The sequence below is a fragment of the Capra hircus genome, chromosome 18 (genome assembly GCF_001704415.2).
Source record: "Capra hircus breed San Clemente chromosome 18, ASM170441v1, whole genome shotgun sequence".
Classification (NCBI taxonomy): domain Eukaryota; kingdom Metazoa; phylum Chordata; class Mammalia; order Artiodactyla; family Bovidae; genus Capra; species Capra hircus.
Genome location: NC_030825.1, coordinates 36,499,247 through 36,521,009, shown reverse-complemented (window position 1 = coordinate 36,521,009; position 21,763 = coordinate 36,499,247). Strand labels below are relative to the sequence as shown.

The window sequence follows — 21,763 nt, the reverse complement described above, 5'->3', positions numbered from 1 at the left end:
AGATATACATTTGTCATCCAGGCATCCTCTCATTGTCAGGGAGATGGGGGATGGTGGAGAGATCAGCTGTACTTCCTGTTACTTGTCAGCCTTTTGCACTCATATTCCTGTGCCAGGGACAAAGGGGACGAAGCTTATTGTTGTTGTTTTTTGAAGCAATGGGGGCAATGGTTGAATATAGTATTTCTCATCAGATCTTATTTTCAAAATTAAATTATTGTGCTCAAATGGCTGATTTGGTTACCCCAGCCCAGGGCTTGCTCCTGGTCATGGTGGTTATTCTTTCAAAATTACTGTCTTTGTTTCTCCTTGCTTCTCTGCTTTTTTTTTTTTTTTTTAAAAGGCTGTGCTGAGTCTTCGTTGTTGCTTGGGCTTTCTCTAGTTGTGGTGAGTGAGGGCTACTCTCGAGTTGTGGCACACGGGCTTCTCATTGCGCTGGTGTCTCCAGTTGCGGAGCACAGGCTCTGGGCACCCAGGCTTTAGTAGTTGTGGCGTGTGGTTCAGCAGTTGTGGTGCCCGGGCTTAGTTGCTCCTTGCATGTGGAGTCTTCCCAGACCAGGGACAGAACCTGTGTCTCCTGTACTGGCAGGCAGATTCTTAACCACTGAGCCACCTGGGAAGCCCCTTCACTGCTTAATATCCCTAATATGCTAAGATTGTTGTGCAAAGAACATTTAAATGCCTTCAAATATTATAGGAATGTTAGCAAAATACCTTGAAGTGTTTCAGGGACCTGTGATCTCCTTAATTACACAGTCTTGGTCCTGAAAGACCTTAGAGTCTCAATAGTAAGACACTGAACATCATTTAAACAATAATCAGAAAATTATAAAATACTAAAATGAATGGCTATTTTCAGGTGGGCATATCCCAGATACATTCTGTATTTTATAACCAGCCTCCTTCATTACACATTAACCAAAAGTAAAACAGGAAAAGGGGGTTGGTGTGGCAAAGACTGTCCTGAGATTAGATTATTTTACATGTCACATTTAATAGCTAGAACATTGTTAAACTACAGCTGAGCATAATCATGGCCTAATTGGTAAGCAGTTTTCTGCATCCAAGCAGGCGATGTTTGTGAAGGACACAGGGCATTTCCACTCACAGGAGACCTGCTTAACCTTCCTGGTGACCAGAAGCCATGTAACAGAGTTAGAGAACACCGGTCAGGGTTGTTGTGCTCTGGGGTGCCCCAAGAACACCCTATACCCGAAATCTGAAGGAAGGCAGATTAGGAAACTCTGAAGTGTCTCTTGCTGCCATAGAAATAGCCATTTTCACAGCAACAGGATACTTGTATCCAAATAGAAGGTAGAAAACACAAAACTTTGGTAAGTTAGGTTTCCATGTTGAAAAATGTTTTATGAGTATAATTAAAAACTCATTGTCTTCTCAGGATTACGTGTAAAATACACCTCTCTCTAGGGCCGGGTACTTGACAGGCATCGTGGCCAAGTGTACTCTACCTCAGCAAAGGCAGGGTCTTTGCCACATGCCTTTGTCATTGTGGTCCCTCTGTCAGGTCACCCATTGGTGTTCAGCTGTGGGTGTAGCAAGAAATGGGAGCTAAGCTCCAGGGACCTGGCCTGTCTGGATCACTGCCCTGTGCCCCACCTTACGGCACAATGCCTGACCCATCGTTGCCCTCACAGATACTGGGGAATGAATGAGGAAAGAACTCTGGTGACTGGATATCATGCCATTAAATGGGGGTGAGGGCACACAGGAGAAGGAAAGGAAAGATAAATCTGGGTTGGAAGAAGCTGATAGGTCGGCACAGAGCCAATTGAGAACGTTTGCCTGGAGGTCAGAGTGAAATTGAAGGATTAGATCACATTGCTCTGTGAGAGTAGGGATGAGGATGGAATTTTCAGGTCAGTGTCAGTCTAGAACCTGCTGGTAAAGCAGTCTCAGAAAAATAGTCATCTTGTTATTGCCAGACTTTCAGAAGCAATATTTAATATAACTGGTAGCAAAGTACTTTTTCTTACTGTAACCATCAGCTGAAACTAACTGTCAGACCAGGTCATGATCCAGATACCTCTGTGGGTATTAGTTAAATTTACGTCTCCTTCATGACTCAATTTTAGCTGACCTTTTTGTCCACTGGGTAGTTATGCCTCATTAGACAGGTCGTTAGGCCTTTCGTTAATGTCCCTCCTAGGACACTGTGAGGGCAGCGCAGAGACTGGGAGCCAGCATCTTTGGCTGGGCCTGGGTGTGCTCTCTCGATATCCGTTGGCTGCTTAACAGTTTACCTCCACGTTGGCTTGCAGAGTCGGAGGGATAGTCTTTCTTCCTTTGTCACGTTTTTGCAGTCAGTGAGAAGGCAGCGACATCTGTGTCACTGAGTCTGTGTAAGACACATAAACAAATTGAAAATGAAACTTTCCCCTCAGGATCTTTGAGTTTTTTGAGATCCAGGGACATTTATCATAATTCTTTTGTAAAATTCAATACCTGTTTGTTTAGTTAGACTTTTATTTTTCAGTGGAAACATAAATGTAGATAAAGACATGCTTTCTCTTTTATCTGAAAACTGCAGAAAGCATGTTACCCTTTCAGACTGGGAGTACAGGCTGGTTCATGGGGAGCTCTAACTGTACTGCAGGTAGTCCCTCGGCTGTGAAAACGCAGCTCAGAACTCAGGCTGCAGACTCCCCCTGGCTCCTGCCTGAGCTCCAGTGCTGAGGTGTGGTTGTCTTTCCTCTTCGGGTCCAGCTCTACTGACCATGCAGCGACAGTCTGTCTACCAGAGTGGCTCAGTTCCAGGTGTTGGGGGGGTGGCCCAGAAGGTGGGCTCTTGGTTCTTAGTACATGGTTGATGTTGATGATCACATGAAAGGCTACTTATTTCCCCCACCAGATTCCTGGGTTTTGCAAAATGAGAATTAAACTTAACATTTACCTTTACATTTTAATTTTGTCTCATTTTAGTGTGCTCATGAATTATGCTCTTATGTTATAAATCTGAATCTAGGTATCTTTGCAACTGGATGTTAACATCATGGCACCCCCTGACCCCCAGGGTGATGGTTATCATATCAGTTCCAGAGCATCATTCAAAGAAGCTTATATTCAGGGAATTCCCTGGCAGTCCAGTGGTTAGAACTTGTTGCTTTCACTTCCAAGGCCCAGGTTCAATCCTTGGTTGGGGAACTCCACAAGCCCCCAGCATTGCCAAAAAAACGAAGATTATACTCTTTAAGATTTTAAAACGTATTTTATTTCAAATAGGAAGGAAAAGAAGGACTTGAGCAGGAAAAGCTGTTGCCTTCTGGTTGGTGCAGCTGCCACACAGGCTTTGACCTGACTTCTTGGTTTCTGCATTCTCACACTTACTCATTCCTCAGTCATCACTCAGCACCTACTCAGTGTCGGGTGCTGCTCTGTCCTGGTGACAACAGTGTGTGAGACAGGCAGCCTCTTGACCTCATGACAGATCCCAGTGGAGTGTGATGGGCACTGTGAAAGACAGAGCTCAGGCACAGCTTCTCTGAAGAAGTGGTGTTCAGTGGAGACGTAACAGATCTGAGAAGGAGTTATCCTGAGGAAATAAAGAAAAAGAAAAAATTATTGCAGGCAGAGCAAATAGTTTGGACCAGAACTTCAGAGCAAAACTGAAGGAGTTAGATGTGGTAGCTGCCAGCATACTGAGCTGAGCGCAGTGTAAGGGGAAGGTGGTGAGGTGGAGAGACGGGGAAAGGTCCAACCCACGCTGGGGAGAGCCCATCAGGGAATCTGGGCTTTTCCAGATTCCTAGAGAGGCTAGGGGAAGAAATGGCCAGTTCAGGAAAACCGTCTGGTTCATGGAACCAGAGCAGTGGATGGAAATCAAGGGACATTCGGATGTCCAGTTGGTGGGCCATAGGGATAGACTGGCCATGGGGGCAGGAAAGCTTCACTGCAGCTAGAGTGATTCCTTATCAGATGGTCAGGTTGGAATCACCATCACTTGAGTCCACTATCACTTCCTTTCCCTTCAAGATTGTCTGTTGGCATTTGACTGAACATAGCCCCTACATGCTAGGTCATTGGGATCCTGCAAAGCTTGACATACAGTATGCTTCTGTTAGGAAGCGTGACTACAAGGGGACTGAGCTAACAGATAAGCATGAGTCACATTATGTGAGGAGGTGAGGTAGCTGGAGAGACAGTTCTGGTTGCAGTCACCCTCTTGACAGGTCAAGTTGTAGCTTAAGACTGAGAGCCTCAGCTCATTTTCCTAATCCCAGTTGGCAGGCAGAGCTATACTATGATGCTTTCTTTCCTAAACCATTATACCAGATTCTGCCTCAAACTATTTAATTATCAGCATAAGTACTCTCTTTATTACATTTGTGAACATACCCCAAGATTGTACGGAATTATTTACAGTTTTGATGAGTTCAATATATATATATCTTGGTTTATGGCTTAACTATACAGGAGCAAGGTCTGGAATCTTTTCACCTTTTTCTAGCAATTATTTATTGAGCACCCACTGCATATTAGGCCTTGTTCTAGGAACTTGAGGGTTCTGCTGCTGCTAAGTTGCTTCAGTTGTGTCCGACTCTGTGCGACCCCATAGACGGCAGCCCATCAGCCTCTCCCGTCCCTGGGATTCTCTAGACAGTGCACAAAACAGACAAAAAATTCCCTTTTTTCAAGGAGCATTCTAGGAGGCATGGTGGGAGGAGGCCAACAATGGGAGGATAAACCTGTTTCTAATAAGACAGCATTTGAGTAGAGACCTGAAGGAAGTGAGGGAGTATGTAGACCCAATTGATCCTGTCTGTACAGTAGAGGAAACCGCCAGCACAGAAACCCTGAAACAGAGACATACCTGGAATGTTTGCGATACACACAGCAGTGAACCATGGTAACCGGGGTAGAGTGAGCAAGGGAAAGAGAAATAGGATGTAAAGTCAGAAAGAGGATAGGGGGCAGACAGGCCTTTTGTAGGTCAGAGGAAGAACCTTGGCTTTTATGCTAAAGTGAAAGTGAAAGTCACTCAGTCGCGTCCGACTCTGTGACCCGATGGACTATACATTCCATGGAATTCTCCAGACCAGAATGCTGGAGTGGGTAGCCTCTGCCTTCTCCAGAGGATCTTCCCAACCCAGGGATCCAACCCAGGTCTCCTGCATTGCAGACAAATTCTTTACCAGCAGAATCACAAGAGAAGCCCAAGAATACTGGAGTGGGTAGCCTATCCCTTCTCCAGCGGATCTTCCTGACCCAGGAAGAGATGCAAAGCCTGTGCAGCCTTTGGGCAGAGCAGTGGCGTGATCTGACTTAGGTTTTAATGGCGTCACCCTCAGTGCTAGATGAGAGTAGACTGGGGGTACAGTACGAGAAGGGGCAGGGTAGAATCTGGGAGGCCAGGTGGGCTCTCACAGTAGCGCAGGGGAGAAGGCGGTGACTGGAATCACGGTGGTGGCAACAGTAGTGCGAAGTGCTCAGATTCAGGGTGTGTTTTGAAGAGAGACAGCCACTAAGACCTGTTTTTATGGATCGGATGAGAAGTATGAGAAAAAGAAGGATCAAAGATTACTCCAAGCTTTTGATTTAAACAGCTGGAAAATTTGTGTTAGCAGTTTCTGTGGGGAAAAGTGAGTTTGGTAGGGAGAAACATCAGGAGTTTAGTTCTGGACACCAAGTCGAAATGTACATCGGATAGGTGGTTGTTTATACTAGTCTTAAGCTCAAGGAAGAGGACCTGGCTGACAGCTTTGAAAGTCATCAGAGAATAGATAGTATTTAAAGCCATGAGAGTGAATACGAATAGACTCATCAGTCTTGAGGCAAGAGCCACGGTTACCATAGTCATCATCAGGAGAAGCAGCAGAGAAATGGCCAGAGAGGTAGGAAGAAGCACAGCCAGTGTCACAAGCTACTTCAAAATTAGATTGGGGATTTCCTTGGTGGTCCAGTGGTTAGGACTCTGTGCTTTCAGTGCTGAGGGCATGGGTTCAATCCATGGTTGGGGAAGTAAGATCCTGCGAGCTGTGTGGCCCAACAAACAAATAAAGTTTGATTGAGGCCCCAACTCACTTAATAATTAGGGTTCAGCCTCATCACTGGCCACAGTGCTTTATTTTAGAGTATTTTATATTAAGATACAATTACTGAGGAAATTCATCCACAGAAAAGTCTAATTCCCAAACAAGCCCCTTGACGCTGGCACCTGGGAATGTGTCTGAGAGGGCAGAGGCCCACTGCCAAGTCTGTCGAGGGTGCCCTGAGGGTGCCCCGCTGGGGAATTCCAGCCATGGGCTGGTTCTGGGGTGTGGTGGGGGTGGAAGCTGAGCTTAGGCTTCCTACCCATGTGGTGTGCCAACCTGTTGCCCAACCTGTCCAGCTGCAGCCACAACCTGTTACACATTATTTCTTACTTACATCCTTCCTTGGCTTGCCTACAGCAAAACCAGAGAAGAACCCCTCTTTCAGCCCTCACTTCCTGAGTACGAGTTGTTCGTGAGTAGTGAGGACTTGCCTAGCCCCAGCAGCTCAGCAGCTTGCCTAATGTGATGTTGGCTATGGGAAAGGGCAACCTTCTGATCCTCAGCAAGTGCCCACACTCACTAGATCACTGGGCTCTGCTTGGCTTCAGCCATTGTCTTTTACAGTCCTCCCTTGGTATCTAGGGGGGTGGGGTTGGTTCCAAGACCCCTTGGGATCCCAAAATCCACAGATGCTCAGTGTTAGTCATTCAGTCGTGTCCAACTCTTTGCAACCCCATGGTCCGTAGCCCAATAGGCTCTTCTGTCCATGGGATTCTCCAGACCAGAATACTGGAGGGATTTGCCATTCTCTTTTGACCCAGGGATCAAACCCGGGTCTCCTGCATCAATGTAGGCAGATTCTTGACTTTCTGAGCCACCAGAACATAGAAAAAGTGCTCAATGGATGCTCAAGCCCCTCATAAAATGGCATATGACATACGCTTATCCTCTTGTATACTTTGTCATCTCTAAATTACTTACAATATCTAATACAATGTAAATAGTTGTAAATACAATGTAAAGCTATGTGAATAGTCACTGGTGAGCAAACAATTTCAAGTTTTGTGTTTAAAGGAAAGAGACTTAATTCACACATGTCCATTTAATTTGATTATAGATGTAAATCCACATGATGCAAATAGGTTGTTCTATGCCCTCAGCCATAACTTACAGTGATTAAAAATAGATGTATAATTTACATACAATTAAATACACAGATCCTAAGTATTCAGCTTGATGAATTGTGGCAAATATATCCCCATGTAACCACAATGCAACACAAGATATAGAATATTTCCATCCTCACTCCTTTCCTTGTGCCCTTTTCCAGTCAGTTCCACACCTCCTTGCCCCACCTCCTGACCCACCAACCATCCTGCTATCACTTTTGACTCCTGTTGCTAATAAGTAACTTTGCCTGTACTTCAAGTAAATGAGATCCTACAGTAAGGAATGTTTTTTTTGGTGTGTGTGCCTAGCATCTTTCATACAAAGTAATATTTTTAAGGTTCATGCATGTGGTTGCATGCATTAGTAGCTCATTAATTTTTGTTGCGTTTTTTCTGTATTTCATTGTATGACCATCAGTTCAGTTCAGTTCAGTCGCTCAGTCATGTCCGACTCTTTGCGACCCCATGAATCACAGCACGCCAGGCCGCCCTGTCCATCACCAACTCCCGGAGTTCACTCAGACTCGCGTCCATTGAGTCTGTGATGCCATCCAGCCATCTCATCCTCTGTCGTCCCCTTCTCCTTCTGCCCCCAATCTCTCCCAGCATCAGAGTCTTTTCCAATGAGTCAACTCTTCGCATGAGGTGGCCAAAGTACTGGAGCTTCAGCTTTAGCATCATTCCTTCCAAAGAAATCCCAGGGCTGATCTCCTTCAGAATGGACTAGATGGATCTCCTTGCAGTCCAAGGGACCTTCAAGAGTCTTCTCCAACACCACAGTTCAAAAGGATCAATTCTTCGGCACTCAGCCTTCTTCACAGTCCAACTCTCACATCCATATATGACCACAGGAAAAACCATAGCCTTGACTAGACGGACCTTAGTCGGCAAAGTAATGTCTCTGCTTTTGAATATACTATCTAGGTTGGTCATAACTTTTCTTCCAAGGAGTAAGCGTCTTTTAATTTCATGGCTGCAATCACCATCTGCCGTGATTTTGGAGCCCCCCCAAATAAAATCTGACACTGTTTCTACTGTTTCCCCATCTATTTGCCATGAAGTGATGGGACCGGATGCCATGATCTTCGTTTTCTGAATGTTGAGCTTTAAGCCAACTTTTTCGCTCTCCTCTTTTCACTTTCATCCAGAGGCTTTTTAGCTTCTCTTCACTTTCTGCCATAAGGGTGATGTCATCTGCATAGCTGAGGTTATTGATATTTCTCCCGGCAATCTTGATTCCAGCTTGTGTTTCTTCCAGTCCAGCGTTTCTCATGATGTACTCTCATAGAAGTTAAATAAGCAGGGTGACAATATACAGCCTTGACGTACTCCTTTTCCTATTTGGAACCAGTCTGTTTTTCCATGTCCAGTTCTAACTGTTGCTTCCCGACCTGCATACAGATTTCTCAAGAGGCAGGTTAGGTGGTCTGGTATTCCCATCTCTTTCAGAATTTTTCACAGTTTATTTTGATCCACATAGTCAAAGGCTTTGGCATAGTCAATAAAGCAGAAATAGATGTTTTTCTGGAACTCTCTTGCTTTTTCCATGATCCAGTGGATGTTGGCAATTTGATCTCTGGTTCCTCTGCCTTTTCGAAAACCAGCTTGAACATCAGGGAGTTCACGGTTCACGTATTGCTAAAGCCTGGCTTGGAGAATTTTGAGCATTACTTTACTATCATGTGAGATGAGTGCAACTGTGCGGTAGTTTGAGCATTCTTTGGCATTGCCTTTCTTTGGAATTGGAATGAAAACTGACCTTTTCCAGTCCTTTGGCCACTGCTGAGTTGCCCAAATTTGCTGGCATATTGAGTGCAGCACTTTCACAGCATCATCTTTCAGGATTTGAAACAGCTCAACTGGAATTCCATCACCTCCACTAGCTTTGTTCATAGTGATGCTTTCTAAGGCCCACTTGACTTCATATTCCAAGATGTCTGGCTCTAGATTATATCATAAGTTATTTATCTAATTTCCTATTCCTAAGCATTTGGGTTTATTTCCAATTTAGGGCTAAGATGAATAAGGTGGTGGGAATATTTTGTGCAAGTTCTTTGTGGACATATATTTTCATTTTCTTGGGTAAATATCTACGAATGGAGTTGTTGTGTCATTGAGTTGATATATCTTTATAAGAAAATGTCAATTTTCCAAAGTGACTCTTCTATTTCACACTGCCACCAGCAACGTGTGAGTTCTGTTGCTCCACATCCTCTCCAGACTTTGGGATTGTTAGTCTCTCCCTCTCTCTTTTTTCACCTTTTCCATTCTAGCAAGGTTTGGTTTTAGTTTGCATGTCCCTGATGACTAGTGATATGGAGCACCTTTTCACATGCGTATTGGCTGTTTTTGTATCTTTGGTGTGACTCGATCTAATCTTTTGACATTTTAGAAAATCAGGTTCTTCTTTTGTGTGTGTCTGTGTGTCTTCTTCTTCTTCTTCCTTTTTTTTTTTTTTTTGTGACTGCCACAGGAATGTGGGATCTTAGTTCCCTGACCAGGGATCGAACCCATGCCCCCTGCAGTGAAACCATGGAGTCCTAACCACCTGACCACCAGGGAAGTCCTGGTGGGTCTTTTTTATCCTGGACCCAGTGTACTCTCTTTATTAATTTTTATTTTTATAATATTTTACCAAAAGATCACAACAGTAAAAATAGAGGGATAGTGAAAATTATTTAGAAGTTTTAATAAAAGTTTGAGCATAGACAGCTCAAATTTGTAGTTCCTACTTTCATGATTTTAATGTTACATATATATGCCTAAAAGGGAAAACATCTTTTACTTTATTTTTTAAGAGGGTTTACATATATATATATATGTTTTAAAATTTATTTTTTAATTGAAGGAGAATTGCTTTACAGAATTTTGTTGTTTTCTGTCAAACCTCAATATGAATCAGCCATAGGTGTATATTTATCCCCTCCCTTTTGAACCTCCCTCTCATCTCCCTCCCCATCCCACCCCTCTAGGTTGATTCAGAGTCCCTGTTTGAGTTTCCTGAGATGTAACAGCAAATTCCCACTGGCTATTTTACGTATAGTAATGTAAGTTTCCACGTTGCTCTTTCCATACATCTCGCCCTCTCCTCCCCTCTCCCCAAGTCTGTTCTCTATGTCTTTTTCTCCATTACTGCCCTGAAAATAAATTATTCAGTGCCATTTTTCTAGATTCCATATATATGTGTTTTTGTAATGAGCAGAAATTCTTTTAACATTTTGAAATACAGTTTATCGGTGGGTTAGGGCTCTGTGTGTTCTGTCCAAGAAATCTTTTCGTATCCTATGATCTTGAAAATATTCTCTGACATGTTTTTCTAGAAGCTTTTGTGTGTGGTGGGTGCGTACTCGGTTGTGTCTGACTTTTTGCCACCCCATGAACTGTATCCCGCCAGTCTCCTCTCTCCATGTAATTTTCCAGGCAAGAATACCGGAGTGGGTTGCCATTTACTACTCCAGGGGCTTTTCCTGACCCAGGGATAGAACTCTCTTCTCTGGCGTCTTCTGCATTGACAGGTGGATTCTATACCGCTAGCACCACCTGAGAAGCCCAGAAACACTGTGGTTCTGGCTTTTACATTGAGGTCTTTGATTCATTTTGGATTAATTTTTATGTACACAGTGAGAAAAGAAGGGTCAAGGGTTTTTGTTTGCCATGTGCTGCGCTTAGTCGCTCAGTCATGTCCAGCTCTTTGTGGCCCCATGGGCTGTAGCCCGCCAGGCTCCTCTGTCCACGGGGCTTCTCCAGGCAAGAATACTGGAGTGGGTTGCCATGCCCTCCTCCAGGGGATTTTCCAAACCCAGGGATCGAACCCCAGTCTCCTGCATTGCGGGCAGATTCCTTACCATCTGAGCCACCAGGGAAGCTCGAGAATACTGGAGTGGGTAGCCTACCCCTTCTCCAGGGGATCTTCCTGACCCAGGAATCAAACCTGAGTCTCCTGCATTGCAGGTGGATTCCTTACCAGCTGAGCTACCCAGGGAAGCCCATATGGATACCCAGTTGTTAAACCATTTTTTAAAAAGAGTTTTCTTTCCCCATGAATTGATAGAATACCTGGGCTGAAAATCAGTTGACTGCATTGGTGTGCCTTGCAGCGTAAGTATACTGTTGCAAGGCAGTAACTATCTAGAAGTCTCTAGTGGCTCTTTTTGAAACCTGGCACTGAAAAAGAGAAAGCACAATTTGTGATTAAAAAATATGTAGTTAAAGGGAAAACTATAATAGGTTTCCACATAGCTTGGATGAACTACCCAGGCTCCACCATACGTAAGCTTCTCAATGGCTTGATAATTCTAATGGCATCAGGAAGACAAAATCCCAGAACAAGTAATGACCCTTGAAAAAACTCTAGTCAGTCAAAAGCATTCTTAAGGATATACTGCGAGTTGTATCGGAATAAAGGATAACATAACAGAGAAAACATCACTACTCAGTTCTTCTGTTGTAATTCTCTCATCAAAGACCTCGCTAGAAGAGCAGGCATGGGGAAGGGAGACTGCCTCTTTCTTGGTGAGTTTTTACCTCTGGTCCATTTGAATGACGTCCCAAGGGGTGGAGAAAACTAGCAGGTAACCATTGCTGTAGCCCTATATCCTGTCAAACTTTGAGGCATTGTGGAGCAGAGAGAGATGAAAGAAGATGGATGAGGTGATACCGTTTCTCGTTTTCATGAACTTTATATCCTCATCAGTATTTGATATCAGATTTTCTGAATTTCACCCATTCCAATAGGTGTGTAGTTGTGGTAAGTTTTAATTTGCATTCCTAATTAATGCAGTTTAATAACTAATCTAATGGCTTGATGTGTTGCTGCTGCTGCTAAGTTGCTTCAGTCGTGTCTGACTCTGTGCAACCCCAGAGACGGCAGCCCACCAGGCTCCCCCATCCCTGGGATTCTCCAGGCAAGAACACTGGAGTGAGTTACCATTTCCTTCTCTAATGCGTGAAAGTGAAAAGTGAAAGTGAAGTCGCTCAGTTGTGTCCAACTCTTAGCGATCCCATGGACTGCAGCCCACCAGGCTCCTCCATCCATGGGATTTTCCAGGCAAGAGTACTGGAGTGGGGTGCCATTGCCTTCTTCCTTGATACGTTGAATTATACTAATTGATTTTAGAATATTGAACCAGTCTTACATTCTCTTGGTCATCATGTATCGATGATGCTAATAGCTTATTAAGGATTTTGATCCTGTGTTCATGAGGGATGTTGGTCTATAATTGGATGCCATTTTTGGCTTTTTCCCCTCCCCTCATAACCCCAAGTCCTATTGATAGCTTTCTTCTCCATTTCATTCCTTCCATCAGACCCTCCTTATCTCTTATTTTTTATCTTAACTGGTTCTTGGTGTCTGTCTTCTGAACTCTATTCCACTTACCTCAAGTTAAAAAAAAATTCAGTGGTTCTCATTGCTTACTGTTATTAGTTAGGGTCCAGGCAGGAAACAGCCAGCACATTCAGAGAGTTACTGACATGCCTTTAAGGGAGGGATCATTTACAGTGGTGATGGGTAAGGGAAAGCTGCAAGGGACGGCGGCGCACCGGGGAGGGAGGGGTACCAGAACCCAGAAAAGTCTGTGACTGTGGGAAGAGGGCTCCTCCTGAGGCACGTGACCTTGGTCAAGGATCACAGCCCCTGCCAGAGCCGCATCCTGGTAGGGAGAGAGGCAAGTACTGTAACCTTTCGGCTGTGCTCTGATCTCCGGAGATTGGCTGAACCCAGATGGAAGCCAGAGGGCCTGGAGCCCACATGCTGTAGTCCCTAGAGACTGACCTTCTCATCCATGGGAGGCAGAGCAGAGCAGAGGGAGATGAGGTGGCAAAGGCGGGTCAGACCAGAAGTACCGAGCACACCCGCCTGTCACCCTCCACACTGCTGACTAGCACTTGTGCCACCAGCTCTCGCTCCTACTCCCTTTCTGACTGGTTGCTCCTGAAATAATGAAGACTGTGTCCTTTCATCTTGTATTCATTACAGTCTTCCTGTTAGGGCCCTCAGTAAAGGTGTGATGTGTGAACAGAGTAGTATTGGTTTGAGTGACGGAGCTGAGGCAAGCAGTTGCCAAGCCAGGGAGCAGAACGAACTTTCCTGGTTCACACTTGTCGCTAAGGATGCAAGAGTTGTTCCACACACATAAGCCTCCATTTTTATGGCGGCTTAGCGAAGAGCTGACTCATTGGAAAAGACCCTGATGCTGGGAAAAATTGAGGGCTGGAGGAGAAGGGGACGACAGGATGAGATGGTTGGATGGCATCACTGACTCGATGGGCATGAGTCTGAGTAAACTCCGGGAGTTGGTGATGAACAGGGAGGCCTGGCGTGCTGCGATTCTTTGGGTCGCAAAGAGTCGGACACGACTGAGTGACTGAACTGAACTGAGAGAAGCTCAGTAACCTGCTCCAGGTCTCACAGCAGGTTGTGGCAGGTCTGTTACACAAAGCCAGATGTGGAGCTCTGGAAAAGTTACCTTGCCTCCCCAAGATTCTGTGTTCCTCATCTGTAAGACAGGGTGGCGTGGACTTGAAGGGATGATACTATATATTATACTAAACACTGTATATTTTGCACTAAACACTGCCTGGCCTATTGCAGTCACTACATACTAGCTTAGAATATTATCTTCATATTCCTATATGCTTTTGAAGAGGAGATATCTAAGTCAGTCATATATAGCTTAAAAAAAAAAAATCCATGTAGTGACTTCCTATGTGCCAGGTCCTATTTTATTTATTTATTTTCACAAAGATGTTATTTGTTTCTTTTTAGTGGAGGATAATTGCTTTACAGTGTGTTGGTTTCTGCTGTGCAACAGCATGATTGAGCCGTAGGTATACATGTGTTCCATCCCTCTGAGCATCCCTCTTACCCCCCACCCCATCTTACCCGCTGGGTTGTCACAGAGCGGCAGGTTGAGCTCCCTGTGTTGCCTAGCGCCTTCCCACTAGCTGTCTGTTTTACATGGGGTAGTGTGTGTTTCACTGCTACTATCTCGTCCCGCCCTCTTCTTCCTCCCTGCTCTGTCTACAAGTCTGCTGTCTATGTCCGTGTCTCTGTTGCTGCCCTGTGAATAGGTTCATCAGTACCATTTTTCTAGATTCCATATATATGTGTTAATATACGATATTTGTCATTCTCTTTTTGACTTACTTCACTCTGTATAACAGACTCTAGGTTCATCCACATGACTAGAACTGACTCAAATTTGCACTTTTTCTGGCTTAGTAATATTCCATTGAGCTTATCCATTCACCTGTCTATTGACATTAGGTTATTTCCATGTCCTGGCTGTTGTAAATAATGCTGCAATAAACATTAGGGGACATGTGTCTTTTAGAATTGTGGTTTTCCCGGGGTATATGCCTAGTAGTGGAGTTGCTAAATCATATGGTAGTTTTATTTCTAGTTTTTTTTTTTTTTTAAGAATCTCCACACTGTTCTCCATAGTGTCTGTATCAATTTACATCTCCACCAACAGTGCAAGAGGGTTCCTTTCCTCCACATCCTCTCCAGCATTTATTGTTTGTAGGTTTTTTGATGATGGCTAAGCCCTGTTTTAAATGCTTCATGAATACTGACTTAATACAGATTTAATGCTTAAGTCCCCTGTGAGGTAGATACAGTTAACCCACTTTTACAGAATGATTGAGAAACTCACCTGACATCACCCGGCTGGTAGGAGGTGGAGCCAGGATTTGAGCCCAGGCAAGGCTAGCCGCAGATTCACGCCCCTGACCTCTGTGCTGCTTTCCCTATAACCTGTGGCCTCATTGGAGTGTGTATGGTCAGTCCTGTCAAGGCGCTTTCCCTGCTTCGTTCCTGACCAGGCTGTGGTGACTGCAATGCATGTGAGCTCGGCAGGGCTGGGTTTATGGAGATCTTTGGAGGCACATGAAAGGTATGTACAAGGATGTTGCTGCTGCTAAGTCGCTTCAGTTGTGTCTGACTGTGTGTGACCCCATAGACGGCAGCCCACCAGGCTCCGCCGGATATTAGGGGCAAGAAATAAGGGCATGTTATGAGTAAGAAAGGGTAATCACTGAAATAAATGTGGAAAACCAGCTCTGTCTACTGGAGCAGGAAAACACCTAGTCAGGCCTGCCTAGCTTCATGCCATCTGGCTTCCTCAGAGGCCAGCTCTTGCCCTTTTATTTATTGGTGTTGATGAAGCTGCCCTTTGAGTCAGTGTCACTAAAACAGAGGTTATTAACAATTCTTCTAATCCATTTTGTTGTTTTAAGCCACCAGTGCAAATATACGCCCAAATATAATTAGAACATGAAGAAATGAAATGTGAGAGAGGAGGAAGTGTGCTCTGGGCATGAATTTAGAAAGGACATGGACATGGTTGCTTTTGGTGGCTCTGTCTCACTCCCTGCCCCTTAGAGCTGTTGTAATGAATGACCCACAGAACTTAAGCAGAATCTTACTTATGTAGCACTACAAAGTTTACACTTTCAAGGTCCCAGAATATCCGTGACCTGTAAGTAACCCCCCCCAAAACCTGTGAATACAGAAAGTGACAAAAATAGCTAAAGGGAATTGAGGACATGAAAATAATGGAAGGTAGTATGTGACTGACCTGTTTTCTAACTAGAAAAGAAGCCTGTAAGGGCAAGAGAATTATCAGCAAAGATGAAACAGAGGTGGCTGGGAGACCACGGACATAGTAGTAGAAATAGTAGAGTTCAGGGAACGAGACAAAACTCTACAGCCCAGAAAGTTAGAGACAGGAGGAGGCAGGAAGCTGACAGGGGTTTGGGGTTACAGGCAGCTCAAATCTTGCTTATTTCCGTGGTTCACAAAGGCGTAGTTGTCTTCAGTAGGATCAAGCAGTACAGAATGCTGTACTGTGGGCTATACGGGCAAAACAAGCCCTAACAGAGATGATACTTGACACTGTCCACTTACATCTACAGTAGAAGCAAAAGAAAAGCTAGATCTGAAAATGAAATTAAAACAATTCAATTACTATAGCATCAAATAAAATAACAGAAGTAAATTTAATAAAAAAAGTGTGTAACTTATACTGTGAAAACTATAAAATATTGCTTTAATAAATTAGACACACCATGTTCATGAATCAGAGATCTTAAGATTGTTATGATGAAAACAGTTCCCAAATTGATCTGCAGATTCAAAGCAATCTCTTTCAAAATCCCAGATTGATAAATTGGTCATAAACTTTGTAGGAATGTGCAGGGGTTCCAGAATAGCCAAAACAATATTTCAAAAGAAAAAGAAGATTCACAGTTAGTGATTTAAGAACTTACTGAAGTAATCAAGACAAGGTACTGGAGTAAGGACAGACTACAGACCAGTGGAATAAAGTTCAGTTCAGTCACTCAGTCATGTCTGACTCTGTGACCCCATGGACTGCAGCATGATCTTTCCTGTCCATTACCAACTCCCAGAGCTTGCTCAAACTCATGTCCATTGAGTCAGTGATGCCATCCAATCATTTCATCCTCTGTTGTCTCCTTCTCCTCCTGCCTTCAACCTTTCCCAGCATCAGAGTCTTTCCCAATGAGTCAGTTCTTCATATCGGGGGCAAAGAATTGGAGTTTTAGCTTCAACATCAGTCCTTCCAATGAATATTCAATACTGATTTCCTTCAGGATTGATTGATTTGATCTCCTTGCAGTCCAAGGGACTTTCAAGAGTGTTCTTCAACACCACAGTTCAAAAGCATCAATTCTTCAGCCCTCAGCTATCTTTATAGTCCAACTCTCACATCCATACATGACTATTGGAAAACCATAGCTTTGACTAGACAGACCTTTGTTGGTAAAGTAATGTCTCTGCTTTTTAATATGCTGTCTAGGTTGGTCATAGCTTTTCTTCCAAGGAGTAAACATCTTTTAATTTCATGGCTGCAGTCACCATCTGCAGTGATTTTGGAACCCCAAAAACCAAAGTCTGTCACTGTTTCCATTGTTTCTCCATCTATTTGCCATGAAGTGATAGGACTGGTTGCATTGATCTTAGTTTTCTGAATATTGAGTTTTAAGCCAACATTTTCACTCTCATCTTTCACTTTCATCAAGAAGCTCTTTAGTTCTTTGCTTTCTGCCATAAGGGTGGTGACATCTGCATATCTGATATAATCTGCATATCAGAATAAAATTGAGAGTCCACAAATAAACCCATATATTTATGATCAACTTATTTTCAGTAAAGGTACCAAGGTCATTCTGGTGGAAAAAAATACTTTCTTCAACAATTGGGGCTGGAACAAGTAGATAACCACAAGTCAAAGAATAGTTAGGCCTCTGTACCTCCCAGTTCCTTCCTTCCCCTAATTTACTTTGTCTCCATGGATTTGCCGATTCTGAACATTGTACATAAGTGGAGTCATAGAGCATATGGTCTGAAGAATCCCAGGGACAGAGGAGCCTGTTGGGTGCCGTCTGTGGGGTCACACAGAGTTGGACACGACTGATGTGACTTAGCAGCAGCAGCAGCAGCATATGGTCTTCTGTGACTAGCTGCTTTGACTCAGCATAATGTTTTCACAGGTCATCTGTGTTGTAGCTTGTATCAGTACTTCATTAATTGTTGTGGCTGAATAGTACTACTTTATCAGATCAGTTGATAGACATTTGGGTTGTTTCTACTTTTTGGCTGTTATGATTAATTCTCCTGTGAACATTCATGTACAAATTTACCATGTTAATAAGATCTAAAAGCAGCTCAATAAACAACTGTTCCCCACTGTTTAATTTTCCCAGAAAGAAAAATTACACTAATCATCTGTTACCCTGAAGCGATTGTTTTCATTTTGAGTAACTATCTCCACAATTTTTCCCTGGTTTATAGCTAGTAATTTCACAGATCATTCTTCCTATTAGGTTTTCTAGGTATGTGTTTTGAGACTCATCTTATTTGGAGATAACCCTTGAAAGTGACCCTACACAAAGCTAGACCTGTCTTGAGATTTCTGGATCTTGCAGGGCTTTGTAAGGCATACTGAAGCATCTGGACTTCATACTGAATCCATTGGGAAGTCCCTGAAGTGTTCAAACAGAAAGGGAGTGATGTGATTCCATTTGCGTTTTAGAAAAATCCCTTTGCAAAATGAGGAGTGGATGAAGGAAGGAAAGGATGGGAGCAGGAGAGGTCAAGTAGAAGGTTGTTGCATCATCCAGATGAGTGGTGCAGGGGACTAGCCTAGGGCAGTGGCGCAAGGGCTGTCGGGAGCGGGTGGGGTGGATTTAAGAGATAATGAGGGAGGATCATCAAGGCTTGATGATGAGTTACCTGTACAGGTGAGGGAATAAACAGGTTGCAGATAGGCTGAAGAACCGAATTGGTGATGGTGACATGCCATGAAATAGAAAATAGAGGAAGAAAATATTTGAGGGAAGGTTTATGATAATTATTAAATGCTGACTATACACCAGAGAAGGCAGTGGCAACCCACTCCAGTACTCTTGCTTGGAAAATCCCATGGACGGGGGAGCCTGGTGGGCTGCCGTCTATGGGGTCGCACAGAGTCAGACACGACTGAAGCGACTTAGCAGTAGCAGCATACACCAGACACTTTGTTAGGCACTTTTAACCAGATCTCATTTCATCTTTAAAAGACCCCTTGAGCTAAACAGCATTAGACCTGCTTTTCCCAAGAAAAACGTTTCATTCAGCTCAGAACTGGTGAGGCCAGGATTTGGACCCATAGATGCATTCACTGTGTGTTCTCACTGTCTTACTTTACTGCTTCTGTTCAGGTTTAGTCACGTGGGTTTTGTGGAGCTTAGAATACATGGGTATGTGCAGCTCTGGAGAGAAAGCTGGGGTTGTGCTTCAGGTTTGGAAGTCACTGGTATACTGATTAAAGCCTGGGACATGAGTAGTAAAAGACCATGTAGAGCAAGAAGAGAAGAGGGCATCTCTGACAGGATCTCAAGAACCTTAGCATTGAAGGGGCAGGGGAGCCTGAAAGCTGCACCCAGAAATGACCAGGAAGGTGGGAGGGCATCATGGATGGGGAAGGAAGAGCTGTATGTATCCCTAGTGCTCACAGTTGGGGAGTGAAGTAGTTAATTACTATGGATTTACAAAAGGAATGCCGCGACTCTGATCTGTGAGGAGGAGCAAGTGAAGCAATGTTACGTAGATAAAAGGAGAACAGCATTTGGATACAACTTTTCGAAGATTGTGATTTGCAGCATCGAAGGTCAAAAAGTAGTCAGATTTATTTTTTTTTTAAAGATATTAGGTAGACTAAAGGATTGTTAGGTATTTATAAAATTATTATTTAAAATGATACAGGACTTTGGGAGTTCCCTGGTGGTCCAGTTGTTAGGACTTGGTGCTTGTATTGCTGCAGGCCCAAGTTCAGTCCCTGGTTGAGAAACTAAGATCCTGCAAGCCACGTAACACAGCCTAAATTAATAAGCAAAATTTAAAAATAATACTAAAAAATAAATTAAATGGTGCAGGACCTGTGGGAAACAGTATGCCAGTTTCTCAGAAAATTAAAAACAGATTTACCATATGATCCAGCAGTTCCACCTCTGAGTATATACCCAAAAGAATCGGAAGCCGAGCCTGGAAGAGATACCTGCATACCCAGGTTCACAGCAGTGTTATTCACAGTGTGCTACCCAGGTGTCCATGGACAGGTGAATAGATAAGCAAAATGTGGTATATGCATAAAATGGAGTATTTTCAACCTCAAGAAAGGAAGAAATTCTGACATAAGGTACACCATGGATGAACCTTGAGAACGTGCTAAGTGAAGTAAGCCAGTCACAGAAAGACCAATGCTTTGTGATTCCACTTTATGAGGCACCTGTGCACAGCAGTCAGATTCATAGAAACATGGTGGTTGCCAGGGGCTTAAGGGAAAGGTTGAAATAAGAAGTCTGTTAACTCTCTGTTAAGACAGAGTTTCGATTTTGCAAGGTGAAAGAGTTTTGGAAGTGGGTGATGGTGATGGTTACACAGCAGTATGAAGGTACTTAATTCCACTGAACTGTACACTTAAAAATGGCTAACATAGTAAATATTATGAGTATTTTATCACAATAAAATAAGAACCAAAAGAAAAAAGAAAGTGATGTGGCATAGCCCCATCCCCACAGTCTGATTCAGTGGGTCTGGGGTCACCAGTGACCCCACACACAGCTAGAGTGGGACCACTGGTTTACCTGAGGGATTGCCTCAGAGGGAAACCTATTCCCTACTCACATCAAAATCTCACTGTAATTTCCAAGCAGACTTTAGTTCAGTCGCTCAGTTGTGTCCAGCTCTTTGCGACCCCATGGCCTGTAGCACACCAGGCCATCATCAACTCCCAGAGCTTGCTCAAACTGATGTCCACTGAGACGGTGATGCCATCTAACCGTCTCATCCTCTGTCGTCCCCTTCTCCTCCTGCCTTCAAAATTTTCCCAGTATCAGGGTCTTTTCCAATTAGTCAGTTCTTCGCATCAGGTGGCCAAAGTATTGGAGTTTCAGCATCAGTCCTTCCAGTGAATATTCAGGACTGATTTCCTTCGGGATTGACTGGTTTGATCTCCTTGCAGTCCAAGGAACTTTCAAGAGTCTTCTCCAACACCACAGTTCAGAAACATCAATTCTTTGATGCTCAGCTTTCTTTATAGTCCAACTTTCACACCCATACATTAATACTGGAAAAACCATAGCCTGACTATACGAACCTTTGTTGGCAAAGCAATGTCTCTGCTTGTTAATATGCTGTCTAGGTTGGTCATAGCTTTTCTTCCATCTTTTAATTTCATGACTGCAGTCACCATCTGCAGTGATTTTGGAGCCCCCCAAAATAAAGTCTCTCACTGCTTCTGTTGTTTCCCCATCTGTTTCCCATGAAGTGATGGGACTGGATGCCATGATCTTAGTTTTTTGAATGTTTTTAAGCTAGCCTTTTCACTCTCTTCTTTCATTTTCATCAAGAGGCTCTTTAGTTCTTCTTCGCTTTCTGCCATAAGGGTGGTGTCATCTGTGTATCTGAGGTTATTGATATTTCTCCTGCAATCTTGATTCCAGCTTATGCTTCATCCACCCTGGCATTTTGCAAGATGTACTCTGAATATAGGTTAAATAAGCAAAGTGACAACATACAGCCTTGACATACTCCTTTCCCAATCTGGAACCAGTCTGATTCCTGTTGCTTCTTGACCTGCATACAGATTTCTCAGGAGGCAGGTCAGGTGGTCTGGTATTCCCATCTCTTAAAGAATTTTCCACAGTTTGTTGTGATCCACACAGTCAAAGGCTTTGGCGTAGTCAATAAAGCAGAAATAGATGTTTTTCTGGAACTCTCTTGCTTTTTCCATGATCCAGTGGATGTTGTCAGTTTGATCTCTGGTTCCTCTGCCTTTTCTAAATCCAGCTTGAACATCTGGAAGTTCATGGTTCATGTATTGCTGAAGCCTGACTTGGAGAATTTTGAGCATTACTTTGCTAGTGTGTGAGATGAGTGCAATTGTGCAGTAGTTTGAACATTCTTTGGCATTGCCTTTCTTTGGGATTGGAATGAAAACTGACCTTTTCCAGTCCTGTGGCCCCTGCTGAGTTGTCCAAATTTGCTGGCATATTGAGTGCAGCACTTTCACAGCATCATCTTTTAGGATTTGAAATAGC

The 21,763-nt window shown here is 43.6% G+C and overlaps 1 protein-coding gene across 3 annotated transcripts in view; it reads left to right on the top strand.

Annotated features, from left to right (window-relative positions):
• Positions 1–21,763, top strand: part of GFOD2 (glucose-fructose oxidoreductase domain containing 2) — a 41,543-nt gene that overhangs the window by 6,230 nt on the left and 13,550 nt on the right. Inside the window, exon 1 of one of the 3 annotated variants that reach the window (XM_005692154.3) lies at positions 14,925–15,054. The exons of the other annotated variants lie outside the window; for them this stretch is intronic. The gene's annotated coding sequence lies outside the window, so the exon portion shown is untranslated. Of the gene's footprint in view, positions 1–14,924; positions 15,055–21,763 lie in introns of those variants that run through there. 3 annotated transcript variants of the gene reach the window in all.